This window comes from Ambystoma mexicanum, chromosome 5p (assembly GCF_040938575.1).
Source record: "Ambystoma mexicanum isolate Mex_15411 chromosome 5p, UKY_AmexF1_1, whole genome shotgun sequence".
Classification (NCBI taxonomy): domain Eukaryota; kingdom Metazoa; phylum Chordata; class Amphibia; order Caudata; family Ambystomatidae; genus Ambystoma; species Ambystoma mexicanum.
Window position 1 is genome coordinate 946251580 of NC_090930.1, and position 12746 is coordinate 946264325.

At 49.2% G+C, this 12746-nt stretch overlaps 1 protein-coding gene across 1 annotated transcript in view; it reads right to left on the reverse strand.

The window, feature by feature from the left end:
* Positions 1 to 12746, reverse strand: part of NDUFV2 (NADH:ubiquinone oxidoreductase core subunit V2) — a 359438-nt gene that overhangs the window by 236613 nt on the left and 110079 nt on the right. The gene's annotated exons all lie outside the window — the stretch shown is intronic.

The window sequence follows — 12746 nt, forward strand, 5'->3', positions numbered from 1 at the left end:
AGTATATTCTGCATTCTTTCCTCTGAAGGAAAAGCCAACCCCTCTTGAGTATTTAGAACAGCTCCTAGGAACTGCTTGGAGGCGCTGGGCACCAGACTTGATTTTTTCTCATTTATGGAGAAGCCCAATTCGAAGAGGAGGTCGATAGTTCTTTGAAGGTTTGTCCTGCAAATTACTGGGGTCCCCCCGTGATGAGCCAGTCGTCCAGATAAGGGTACACTGGGATTGCCTCCCTGCGTAGGTGTGCCGCCGCCACCGCCAGTACCTTGGTGAATACCCTTGGAGCCGAGGCTATCCCGAAGGGCAGTACCTTGAACTGGTAGTGCTGACTGTCCACCTTGAAGCGCAGATATTTTCTGTGCGCTGGGAACATGGAAATATGAAAATAGGCATCTTTCATATCCAATGTTGCCATGTAATCTCCCTTTTTTAGGAGGGGAATTACCTCTTGGAGAGTAGTCATGCAAAATTTTTGGGGCTTGACATACTTGTTTGCAGGCCGTAAATCCAATACTGGGCGCATTGTCAAATCTTTTTTTGGCACAAGGAAGTAAGTTGAATAAATACCCTTGTTTACCTGGTGTCCCGGGACGAGTTCTATCGCATCCTTTGCGAGAAGATTTTCGATCTCTTCGAGTAGGATCTTCCGGTGGTCTAAGGAGTGTATTCTTTGTCGTGGAGGGTGGTTTCAGGGACGCTCTAGGAGTTCTATGCAGTATCCTGTGGACACTGTGGACAACACCCATCTGTCTGATGTGATCTCGTCCCAAGCTTGGGTGAAGATGGAAATGCGTCCCCCTACTGGGGATGCGTGAGAAGGGACCCTGAACGGAGCGTCACTGTTTTGGTGGAGGCATGCCCCCTCCTTTATTGGGACTGCCTCTACCCCTAACACGACCTCTTTTGTTACCCCTGCCATAACTCTGGGTAGACTGCTGGTTAGTGTTCCATGGAGTACCCTGGCCTTGGGAATAGTTTGAGCCTCTTTGGGAGTTTTGTCCGCGAGGCCGACGAAAATTGCCATTCTCTCTCTGGTTAGGGGGTTTGTTATTTAGTTGCCCTAGGGACTCGAGTGTCTCGTACTCGTCCTTGGCATTCTTCAGTGCGTCCTCGACCGCCTTTGCAAACAATAGATCCGGCTCCACCGGCTTATCTATCAATGATGCTTGGGTCTCGGCCTTGAAACCAGATTGCCGTAGCCAAGCATGCCTCTTGATGACCGTGCGCTCAGCAATTAATCTGCCAGCGTTATCCGCGGCATCAAAGGTTGATTTTGAAATGCAACCTGACACGGCTCTCCCCTCTGCCGAAACTCATGCCAATTGGCTTTTTAAGGGTTCTGGGACGGAGTCTATGAGAGCCGCGACTTCTTCCCACTGGTGGCAGTTGTAACTAGCCAGCAGGGTGGTGGAGTTGGCAATCCTTGCCTGGTAGGCGGAAGTGGAGCATACTTTCCTGCCCAAGCCATAAATCTTCTTGCTCTCCTTGTCGGGGGGAGCTTCAGACGATGACAAGGGTGTTCCCGCCCTCTTACGGGTGTAACAACCAGGGAGTCCGGTTTGAGATGTCCCCTTATGTACAGTGGGTCAGATTGGGCTGCCCTGAAAAGCTTTTCAATTCTGGGGTTTACTGCCCTGGTGAGATTGGGGTTAACAAGGGAAGGGTCTATCCTCCTTTTTATTGACTTAAGGATAGGGATGGCCTGAGCAACAGGTCTCCTTTCTCCCACCAGTTCCTCTGCAAAGTCCCTCTCTTCCTGAGCACCTTGGGTGTCAATGTGGAAGTGCTGTGCCGCTCTGGACAGGACCTCATTCAGGAGAGTCTGGTTGTCGACAGGGGAGTCGGTATCCGCAGGCTCTTTCTCTACCGGGGAATCTACCCTGTATGTATCTGGGTCGTCGTCGTCCTCCTCCTCCTCCTCCTCCTCCTCCTCTTGGTCCCCATCATCCCCATAATAGCCTGTCCCAGTTTGTTCTTCGAACATGCCCGTGTCTGGATCCTCACCAAAGGATGGATCTTCCTGATATTGAGACTAGGGCTGTATATAGAAGGGGTCTGAAGGCTGAGTTGGTGCTTCACCCCGGGACTTCTTACTTGGGGGTATTGGATCCTTAGAGCCTGAGGGAGTTGACCCTTCTGGGGTATAAGAGAGAAAGTGTTCCGGGTTTTTGGCGTAGAAATCTGCCAATGATGACATCCTTGACATTACTCTGTCTATGTCATCACTGGACCATTCCCTTGAACTGGGAATAACTCTTTCCTGGAGTGCTTTCCCCGTTTTATCCCGACTAGACCTACTGGTTTGAACAGGGTTCTTAGGGACAACAGACAGATTTGTCCTGACTAGACCTACTGGCAGACTGAGACTTGTCCGTCTGTTTAGGTGGAGTAGAATGTAGTTTAGGAGTGGAAGTTGGCTGGGACTGCTTACTTCGTTGTTTTCCCCCCTCCCCGTGGGTGGAAGAGTGTTTCCCCGATTTTTGGGCCCTATTAGAGCTTTTCGATGCCTGACGCCGAAATTCGGGGGTAGACCCCCGTCTCTGGAGAGTGTAAGGGATTCGGTAGCAGCCTTCGCGCTGCCTGCAGACGCCGACTCCTGGAGTGCGGCTTGGGGGTAGAGGTCGGCGTCGTCCTCCGACGACCGAACCTCAGTCACTAAGGGGAGCGAGACACTCTTAGCAACAATGGAGGGTTGCTTGGTGTCATGAGGCGATCTCGAATGTGAACGGTAAGAGGACACTGACTCGGTGGACCGTTCTCTACGTGCCTCTTTCCGAGAACTCGAAGCACGTGTCGAGTCTCAGTTGGACCTTTGTTTGCTGGAAGTGGTGTGGTTAGCGCTCGTGTCGCCGGGGGTCTTCCCCATAGCTGCCCTGCCGGACAACCTTCCGAGGTTGGGGACTTGCGCTTGGCTGTCCATCGACGCCACATTGCCCTCGCCGTCTGAAAGTACGGCGTTGCTGCCATCGCTGAAGGCACCCTCTGCGGCCATGGCCTCTTGTCGCCTGGCGTGGTGGGCCCAATGCTTTGTCGAACGGTCCTTAAAGGTCTTCGGTTTAAACCGACAGCACGCTCTGCAATTCGCCTCGGGGTGGTCCCTCGGCAAGCAGAGGTTACACGTGGCGTGTCTGTCAACCCAAGGATACTTGCGGTTGCACTTGGGGCAAAACTGAAAAGGGGTACCCTGCATAAGCACCCTGTGGCAGCAGGCTGGGAGTGTAGGAATATAAGTAATGTACACATATTAATCAGAGTGTAGGATATGTGCCACCCCCCACTCTCCCTATTTGCAGGGCCGAGGCCAGAGGCCTTCCGAGGCCCAAATCCGTCGCTGTAGTCCGACGCTTGAATTTTCTCCGATCCGGCGTAGAGTGTCGATGTTCGGAGACTCGACTTAGAGGTGGAATAAACGGGGAAATATATAACAATATTAGCAAAATCTGACTAAGTCAGGGAACTCCGCTCAGTGCTTCCGACCAGCATGGCGGAAAAAAACAATCTGAGGGTCCTAGACGCGTGAGGGAGCATGGGTACAGTGGACGTCACACTAGGGATAGTATTACTGGGAGTGTAGGAATATAAGTAATGTACTCATATTAATCAGAGTGTAGGATATGTGCCACCCCCCACTCTCCCTATTTGCAGGGCCGAGGCCAGAGGCCTTCCGAGGCCCAAATCCGTCGCTGTAGTCCGACGCTTGAATTTTCTCCGATCCGGCGTAGAGTGTCGATGTTCGGAGACTCGACTTAGAGGTGGAATAAACGGGGAAATATATAACAATATTAGCAAAATCTGACTATTTCGAAAGGAGTATTTCGAAACAAACGCCATGTCAGCATAGATACCTTTGGCCACATCTGTACAGATGAGTGGCGTCACATCACCAACACAGAGCCATACTTCAATGAAGAAGCATACAAACACCAGCAAAGTAACCAAATTGCCTTACATTAGAGTGGACGAGGGTATGAAAAGCTACACAATACCATAATGGAAGAAACACTACATTCAGAAATATCCCCATCAAACTCTAGCAGAAAACAAGTACGAAATTACCAACACCTCTATACTGTACACATACTGCACTGCAAAACTTGACAATAACCAAAGGCCTTCACGGGCAATTACGAATAATTTGGAACCATTTCCACTGCCAAACGCACTGCAGCAGCTTCATTTGTATGAGAGCATTATAATACAAACAGTGAACCCATTTCAAGCAATAATACGCCTTTAACCGAAAACTGCAAAATTGCCTCCCACCGAATTACTAAAAGCCATTTCTGGTAAAGTAGTCCAGTTACGGTTAAATCTCGAAGAAAATTTACACTCTACAAGTGCAAAGGCCAACACAGGAATCTTTGATTATCCTCGTAAATAGTGTACGTACAAAAGACAAAATTACATTGGCAACACCTAGTGGACTTAAGCAAAGTTAGAGAGGCGTTGCAGTACCTTAAACAAAACAATGAATACTACAAGGAAATAAACATTCAAGAAAACCTCAGAGAAACAACTGAAATATTTCTCGTCTCCGCAACAAGTGGCCAATTTGAACGTCTAGATCCTAGTGCTGCCTCCAATATTTTAGACCACTATACAATTCACCCACTTCATTGCAAAGACACCATAGACGATGCACTAGAAAAATATCAAATGCGGTAAGCCAACGGAGCGCCAATCAGTATATGGGGAAAAAGTGTGGAAGCACGAGCCTTTCCTCTACTCTTCCCCACTGGAAAAGGTGGAAGATATGATGAAAGAAGCACACAAATAACAGCATCCGAATACCGCTGTTTACCGATGTAGTCTGAAGACCTTAGATTCAGTCAGAACATGGAGTACATATTCCACCTGCTCTTTGAAAGTGAACTAGCAATGCTATGTTATGGAGTTGGCCACACATTAAAACATGTTCCATTTGCAAACATGTCTGCTACACAATTACTTTAAAAAGTGCAAGAGAAGGACAAAGTTTTATAAGCTGGTGTTACAAATGTCTTGGCAAACATGCGTGGCACGAAAGAGTACTGGTCCGACGGCACGCAGATGTACGGTGTATGCTATGCAACCTTAGCCCACCCACAAGGTTTGTCACTTTAAGATGTGCTGAGTATGCATGAGAAGACTTGCACACTTTCCTACGCATAGCAAACAAAAACAAAAGCGGTGTAGACATGAACACCAGGAGATATGATCTCTTTTGATCCAGTAAATATGTTTCATGCTACTTTCATTATTGCTTCCTTGCAAGGCTGCACTTAATTTGCAATAAAAGACTTCCTCCCCTCGAAGAAGTGGAACACTTCTTTTGGAGAAAAGAACATCAAGCCAGAGGAGCACCACACAATACATGCTTTTGTGGATTAAAAATGCTCCTAAATTTGGTGAGGAGAGTGATGAAACTGTTTTGTAGTTCATTCACAAATATGTCACTTGCGAAATCCCTCCAGAAAGTACCCATAGTGACCTACGAGCTAAGATTTTGCAATTCCAAAGACACAAGTGTGGCAAGTATTGCCGACGCAAATACAAGAACAGAGGCAAATACTACACCAAAGAACAAGTTACTTACCAAACTGGTAACGTTTTTTCGATGGGATGTTCCTCCGACGTATTCCACATCTATGACATGTAATGCCCACAGCTGTGTACACTTCGAAACTTTTCAGCAGAGGGCGTCTTGTGTCAATGGCATCGAGCCGATGTCTCCGTCGAGGGTCGACGTCACTGAATGTTATATGTAGGACGCACAGCGCCCGTTGCCTCAGTTTAGTTTTTCCCCCCAGAATGTGTGGCACCAGTCTCCTGCCAGTATAACTGCCTAGAGCTTTGTGGAAATGGAAGCTGTAATCACAGAGGACATTCTCCAGAGAGGCAGGATGGGAGGGCGATGTGGAATATGCCGGAGGAACATCCCATCGAAAGAATGTTACCAATTTGGTAAGTAACATGTTCTTCAAAGGGATTGTGTCCTCCAACATATTCCACATCTATGACAGACTCCCAAAGCAGTACCAGACTATGGAGGAGGGAAAGAATTTAGAATGTGAATTTAGATTACCCAATCAAATGGCTGAATAGAGGACCGCCTTACCAAAGGCCAAGTCCTGCCCATGGATGGAATCCAGGGAATAGTGCTTAACAAAATTATGGACAGAAGCCCATGTGGCGGCTTCACAAATATTCCGAATAGGAACACCCCTTTGTAGAGCTATGTAGGTAGCCACACCCCTAGTGGAGTGAGCCTGCAAGCCTACCGGAGGGTCCTTCCCCTGCCAAACGGTAGCACTCAGTGATAGTCAAGATGATCCATCTGGACATGGTCTGTTTGGAAACACCCTGACCCAAACGATGTCCAGCATAACCAACAAAAAGATGATTGTCCACTCTGAACCCGGGACATCCGTGAAAGATAGACGCTCAAAGCTCTCCTAGGATCCAACCTATGGAGCCTCTCCTCTTCCTTACCAGGATGCGGAGGAGGATAAAATGCCGGAAGAATCACCTTCTGGCTCAAATGAAATTCAGACACAACCTTCGGAAGAAAGGAAGGTCGCACCCGCAGGACAACCCTCTCCTTATGGAGAACAGTAATTGGTGGCTTGGCTATAAGTACCTGCAATTCACTCACTCTGCGTGCGGAAGTAACCACAACCAAAAACAGTTTTAAAAGACAACAGTCTCAATGGACAAGAATGTAAGGACTCAAACGGAGCTTTCATCAGAAACTTTAAACTCAAATTCAAATCCCAACCCGGCAACTGGAAAGGGGACGGTGGGAACACAGACAGTCCTTTCAGAAACTGTAAAATCAAAAAGGAATCTTAAAGTAAGAACACTCTTCAGACGAGCACTTAAATATGGACAGCGCTGCCAGGTAACCCTTAATGGAACTCACTTGAAGGCCCTTGTGGGCTAAAGAAAACAAAAAAGACAACACCATAGGAATGAACATTGGAAATGATCCACATGCTGTCCCCTGAACCAGTCGCAGAATTTCCGGCAACGGTACAGGGACTTAGTTGCGGGCCGCCTGGCCGAAAGCAATACCTCCATCACGTCATCCGGAGGTCCCAATCGTTGTATCCCAACCTTTCAGATACCAAGCATGAAGGTTGAGGAACCTGATTTCCCCCCCCCCTCTTGTGAGAGCAGATAGCCTCGGTAGGGAAGACGGCGTGTAGGGCAGATGGACATGTCGAGAAGGTCCGGGTACCACGCTCTCCTGGCCCAATCCGGAGCAATGAGGAACATTTCGGGAACCCAACCTCCGCAACACCTGAGGAATGACGGGGACTGGAGGAAACTAGTACAGCTGTGGGAATGACCAATCTACCATGAATGTGTCTCCCAAGGCTCCTCTTGAAGGAAATTCCCTTGAGCAGAATCTCTCGCACTTACGGTTGACACTGGTGGCGAAAAGATCCATTTGTAGGGTCCTCCAAAGGGCGAAGATCTCCAAAAGGCCTTCCTGAGCCAACTCCCACACGTGAGAGACCGTGCTCTGCCTGATCCGAGCGTCCGCCGCCGCATTTTCGTCTCCAGCCAGATGAACTGCCGAGATTGAGATTTCCTGTTGGATGACCCAGAACCAGAGCTGCATCACCTCCCTGCACAACAGGAGTGACCCTGCCCACCCCTTTTTGTTGAGGTAATGCATGGACACTGTGTTGTCCATCATAATCAGGATAGTCTTCCCCAGCACAGATGGCAGAAAAGCCTTCAGGGCCAGCCTGATGGCTCCCGGCTCTAATAGATTGATGTGGAGTCTGGACTCCGACGGAGACCAACAGCCGTTGGCTGTCAACTCATTGGCATGAGTGCCCCATCCAGTGAGGGATGCATCTGTCACGATTGTCACCTCTGGCCATGGTTGCCAAAACGGTGCCCCCTTCATCAGATTGCCTTCGTCAGCCCACCATAGAAGATCCTGGGCGACCGAGAGCGGAATCTGAACAGGCTCCGACATCCTGCCGAAGAACTGTGACCACTGCATCTTGAGAGACCACTGCAGAGATCTCATCTGCAGTCTGGCCTCTGGTACCAGAAAAATACAGGACGTCATGAGGCCGAGCAACCTTAAGAATTTGAACGCTGGAAAACTCTGGGCACGTCGAAACTTGTCCACCATCTGCAGAATGTGATGAGCCCTCACCTGGGGAGGCGAACACTGCCCCAGGGACGTGTCGAGCACTGCTCCGATGTATTGGAGCGGCTGGGAGGTGTTAAATGAGACTTCTTTAAATTTAGGGAGAAGCCCAGCTTGTGAAGGGAATGGCAGGTGACGGATAGATGATCCAGGGCTTGCTCAGGAGAAAGCGCCCTAATCAGCCAATCGTCCAGGTAGGGGTAGACGTGAATGCCCACTCTCCCGAGGTACACTTCCACAACCACCATCAGCTTGGTGAAGACCCTCGGGCGGAACCCGAAACTGAAAGTGCGAGTTGCCAGCCGCGAACCTCAGGTACTTCCTGTGCTTGGGATGAATTGGCACATGAAAGTATGCATCCTTGAGGTTCAGAGACACCAACCAATCCTGAAGTTGATGGGCCTGGAGGACTTGAGAAAGAGTGACCATCTTGAACTTGTCCTTCCTTAGAAGCTTGTTTAACCAATGCAAGTCCATGATGGGTCTGAACGCCCCCAGTCTTTCTTTGGGATAATAAAATTTGGGGAATACCATCCTTTGTTCCTCTCCGCTACAGGCACCAGTTCTATGGCACCTTCTCCAGCAGGGAATAGGATTTCCTGCACGAGGAGCAGATCCGGACGCTTCAAAGAGAGCTTCCCCGGTGGATTGTTGCAAGGCCGCTGAAGGAAGGGAAGTCAGTAGCCGTGGGCTAGGATATCTAGAACCCACGCATCTGAATTAATGGCACACCGTTCTCCAAGATGCTGCGCAAGTCTGCCCCCAACCGGCGAACCATGGGACATGGCCTCATGACTGAGCTGGAGCGGTTGTGGCAGTGCCTGCGGGCAAAGAGGCAGCTGCCGGGCGGCTTTGGCACCCCAAGTACCCAGTCCACCACGGGTACCCTTACGTTGGCCCCTTTGACTGGCAGCTCCTCTCGATCTACCAAAAGAGGAGTAGAAACTAAGGGAACCTCCCCTCCATTACTGTCCCCTAGGACGAAAAGGCAGAGGTTGACGTACTGCAGCGCTCAAAGTCTTCGCTGCAGCTTTGGAGGTCAGCAACCTCTCAAGGCTCTCATCAACCTTGCTGCCAAATAAATGAACACCATCAAAGGGCATGTTCAGAAGACGGGCTTGCACATCAGGAGCAAACTTCCGCAACCGCACAAACCTGCGTAGGACGGTGCTCGCAGCCATGGACCAGCTGACACAGTCTGCCGTGTCCAATCCCGACTGAAGGGATTCACACATAGCATCCTTACCGTCACGCACGAGGGCCAGGAAGCCATCCCTTTCCTCCCCCTCAGGAATATGCTCAGCCGCTAAGGAAGCACAGTTCCAGAGTGTGTGTGTAAATCTTACCAAGTCACACGTGGAGTTGACAGCTTTCAGTGCCATGCTCCCTGAAGAAAATACCTTCCGAGCCCATCTGTCGAAGCGATTGTCGTCCCTATCCGGAGGGATGATAGGGTACGCCTGCTGCCCCGAGGTGGCCATAGCCACCTGAACCACCAAACTCTCCAGAGTGGGGTGAGTAGACAAATAGCTGGGGTCGCTAACAGATGGGCGGTACTTTTTTGACAAATTCTTATTGACCGCCGGAAGCAAATTCGGGGCCTAAACCAAGCCGATGACACCCTTTTTCGCAATGTAAGATGGAAGGGCAATACCGGGTCAGAGAGGGGACCTTGTTCCAAGATGTCAGTAAGGTCATCCTGAATAAAATCCTCAGGAGGACTGGACCATCCAAGGTAGTCGGAGACCCTAGACATGAGCCGCCTTTAGGAAGAGTCTGCATGAGCCCCGGCATCGAGAACATCGACGCCAAGACCGCCGAGGGCTTCGATGCCGGAATCGGTGCTGCGGGTGTCGACACCGAAACCTTCGGCATCGATGCCACCACAGACGTGGGCTGATAGGACAGTAAAGCATCGTCCGAGTCCGACGGAGCCGGCCCCAAACAAGTCGATGCCGGTACCGCCACAGGCTGCAACGGTCTTGCTGGGGACGAGGACCGAGACCTGGACGCACGTCTCTTGCGACTGCTCTTGTCTGCACGGGACCTCGAGGGCTCCCGGTGCGAGTCGTGGCGCGAGCCCGAGCCTGAAGGCATGCGAGCTGCGGTTCGAGAGCGTTCTCTGTCGGCATAGCTAGTAGGCGTGACGGGAACCATGCCTTGCGACTGGAAAATTGCCAACATTTGTTCTTTAAAAGCCACCCACTCCTCTGGAGTCGAGGACTTTGTGGGACAGGCTACCTTACGCACAGCGCCCTCCTCCAAAGAGGATGGGGAAGGCGACCGGTGCCTGCACTTCCAAGAGTGCCACAAGGACGAGGAATGGCGGGAGCCACTCTAGGGCCGAGAACCTCGAGCTTCCTCCCGACGCAAAGAGTCGCCCCTCGAATTGTCGGTGGAAACCCTAGACTTCGATCCAGACTTATGGGACTTCGAAGGCTTACCTGCACAGAGTTTCCCCTTCCTGTCACACAAGGCATTTGGAGCAGTCGTCAGTGTTGTGCGACTCCCCCAGGCACCATAAGCAAATACGGTGCGGGTTAGTCAACGACAACTTGGACTTGCAGTCCTGGCAATTCTTGAACCCGGACCTTGGAGTCGGAGGGGTCGAAAAAAATGGACTTCATAAGAGATCAAAGAACCCACGAGGCGTGCCGAGTTTCACGAAGCAATACACGTTCGCTGTCGGAAAAAAATGGAACTGAGGCTACGGGTGCCGGTCGTCCTATACATAACATCTGATGATGTTGACCCTCAACGGAGGCCCTCGAGGGACATCGGCTCGACGCCATCGACGCAAGACACCCTCTGCTGAAAAGTTTCCGAAGTGCACACAGCTGTGGACATTACATGTCATAGATGTGGAATACGTCAGAGGACACAATCCCTTTGAATGCCGCTTTGTTTCCCTAGATCAATTTCAACAACAGGCCAAGTAAACAGCTTCATGGCTTCGGTTCGACACAGTGTGAAAGGAAAATCTCCTAAAAACACATACTACATAAAAAAGGAGCGAACCATCCAAGTACATCAATAATTACACTGCAATTATTGCCCTCTTACGGAATGCCAATGTTGATATCAGGGATGTCATTTAGGGGGTCGCCAGAGGTCGCACCTGCGAACCCTGAGGTCTTCCTTGCTACCCCTAAAAATAAATTTTAAAAAAATCTTTTTTCTATTTCTTTAATTAAATTGAGGATCCTGGGCTGTGCCAGCAGCATGTGGCTCTTTGTTTTTGGAGTGGCTGGTTTTCTGATAGTTATAGCTATTAAGATAGCTCAGTGGGTTGAGTGCTCACTGCTGCAATGTGTGTGTGATCTGCAGGTTCGACTCGGTTGCTAAATGAGTACCAACAGGTCCGGTAATATTGTATGTATATTTGTTCTATATGAAGCGCTTAAGCATAACTGCTATATAATGACACATCATTATCGTTTGGCCTTGGACGTCTACTTGCATTCACAGTCATTTGGTAATATTGGCCTATACACACTGATATTAATGATACATATTGTGATCCATTCTTGTATAAATGTATATCACTTTACAGTGCTATTGTAACCATATTTTTCGTAGTGTACTTAGAAACAATGCTATGTGATGCCACTTCCTGTTGGTCAAGGGGTGAAAGATTGTGTTCCATCGCTTCCTGTGAAGTCACGTTGGGGTGGGGTCAAATTACATCACTTCCTGTGATGTCATCAGAGGTAAAAGGTCGTGTGATGTCACTTCCGTAACCCCTGGCATTTTGGTGAAATGACATCCCTGGTTGATGTACATTACATTGCAGACAATTCCACTACTGCTCCATGACAGGTCACCGCCTACTTACCAAAGCAGAAAAAGCAGAGCTCAAAGACCTCTGGGATGACATATCCCATGAGAAAACACTGGCACAAAAATTGTACAGCTTTGGCATTAAAATGTTCTCCCATAGAGAATGTGGCAGCTACAAAGCCGCTGACCGCTTGACCGGCATAGCCTTATATAGTAAACCTGACAACATAGTGTGGCTAAGCTTTGGGCCTCCTGCATCCAGAAATGGAGTACTTAAATCGTACAAAGAGATACAAACAATAGCCAAAAGTGATCCCAACCGCCAGGACATTTTAAAGAATTTATTGGACACATACAACCCATACTGGAGTAGTAATTTAGAAGCGTTGTGCTTGTACCAGCTAGCCCAAACCTTCTCATACAAAAACAACATTACACCAAATGAGGAAAAAGGTAGGCACAGAGTGGAAAGTTGTGAAGGCAGCCTTGTGAGACTTACCAAACGCAGCCTAATTAATCATATCAAGTGGTCCTTAAAAACTCCTCAACACAAAGAACTGTACTACATGGCTCTTTTGAAACTTTTTAAACCATGGAGAAAAGAAGATGAGCCACCTACATGTGCTATGAAGATGTTTTCAAAACCACTGAAACTACAATTACTGTTGAAAACCTTACACGGTACAAAGCCATATTGGACAGTGAACGCCAACAAGAAGAAAAAACTATAACTAACTGTAGACACTTCTGAAAGCAGTGAATCTTTGCAAACAGGCAACCAAGAAACACTTGGAGAGCCACTCCTAGCAAATGA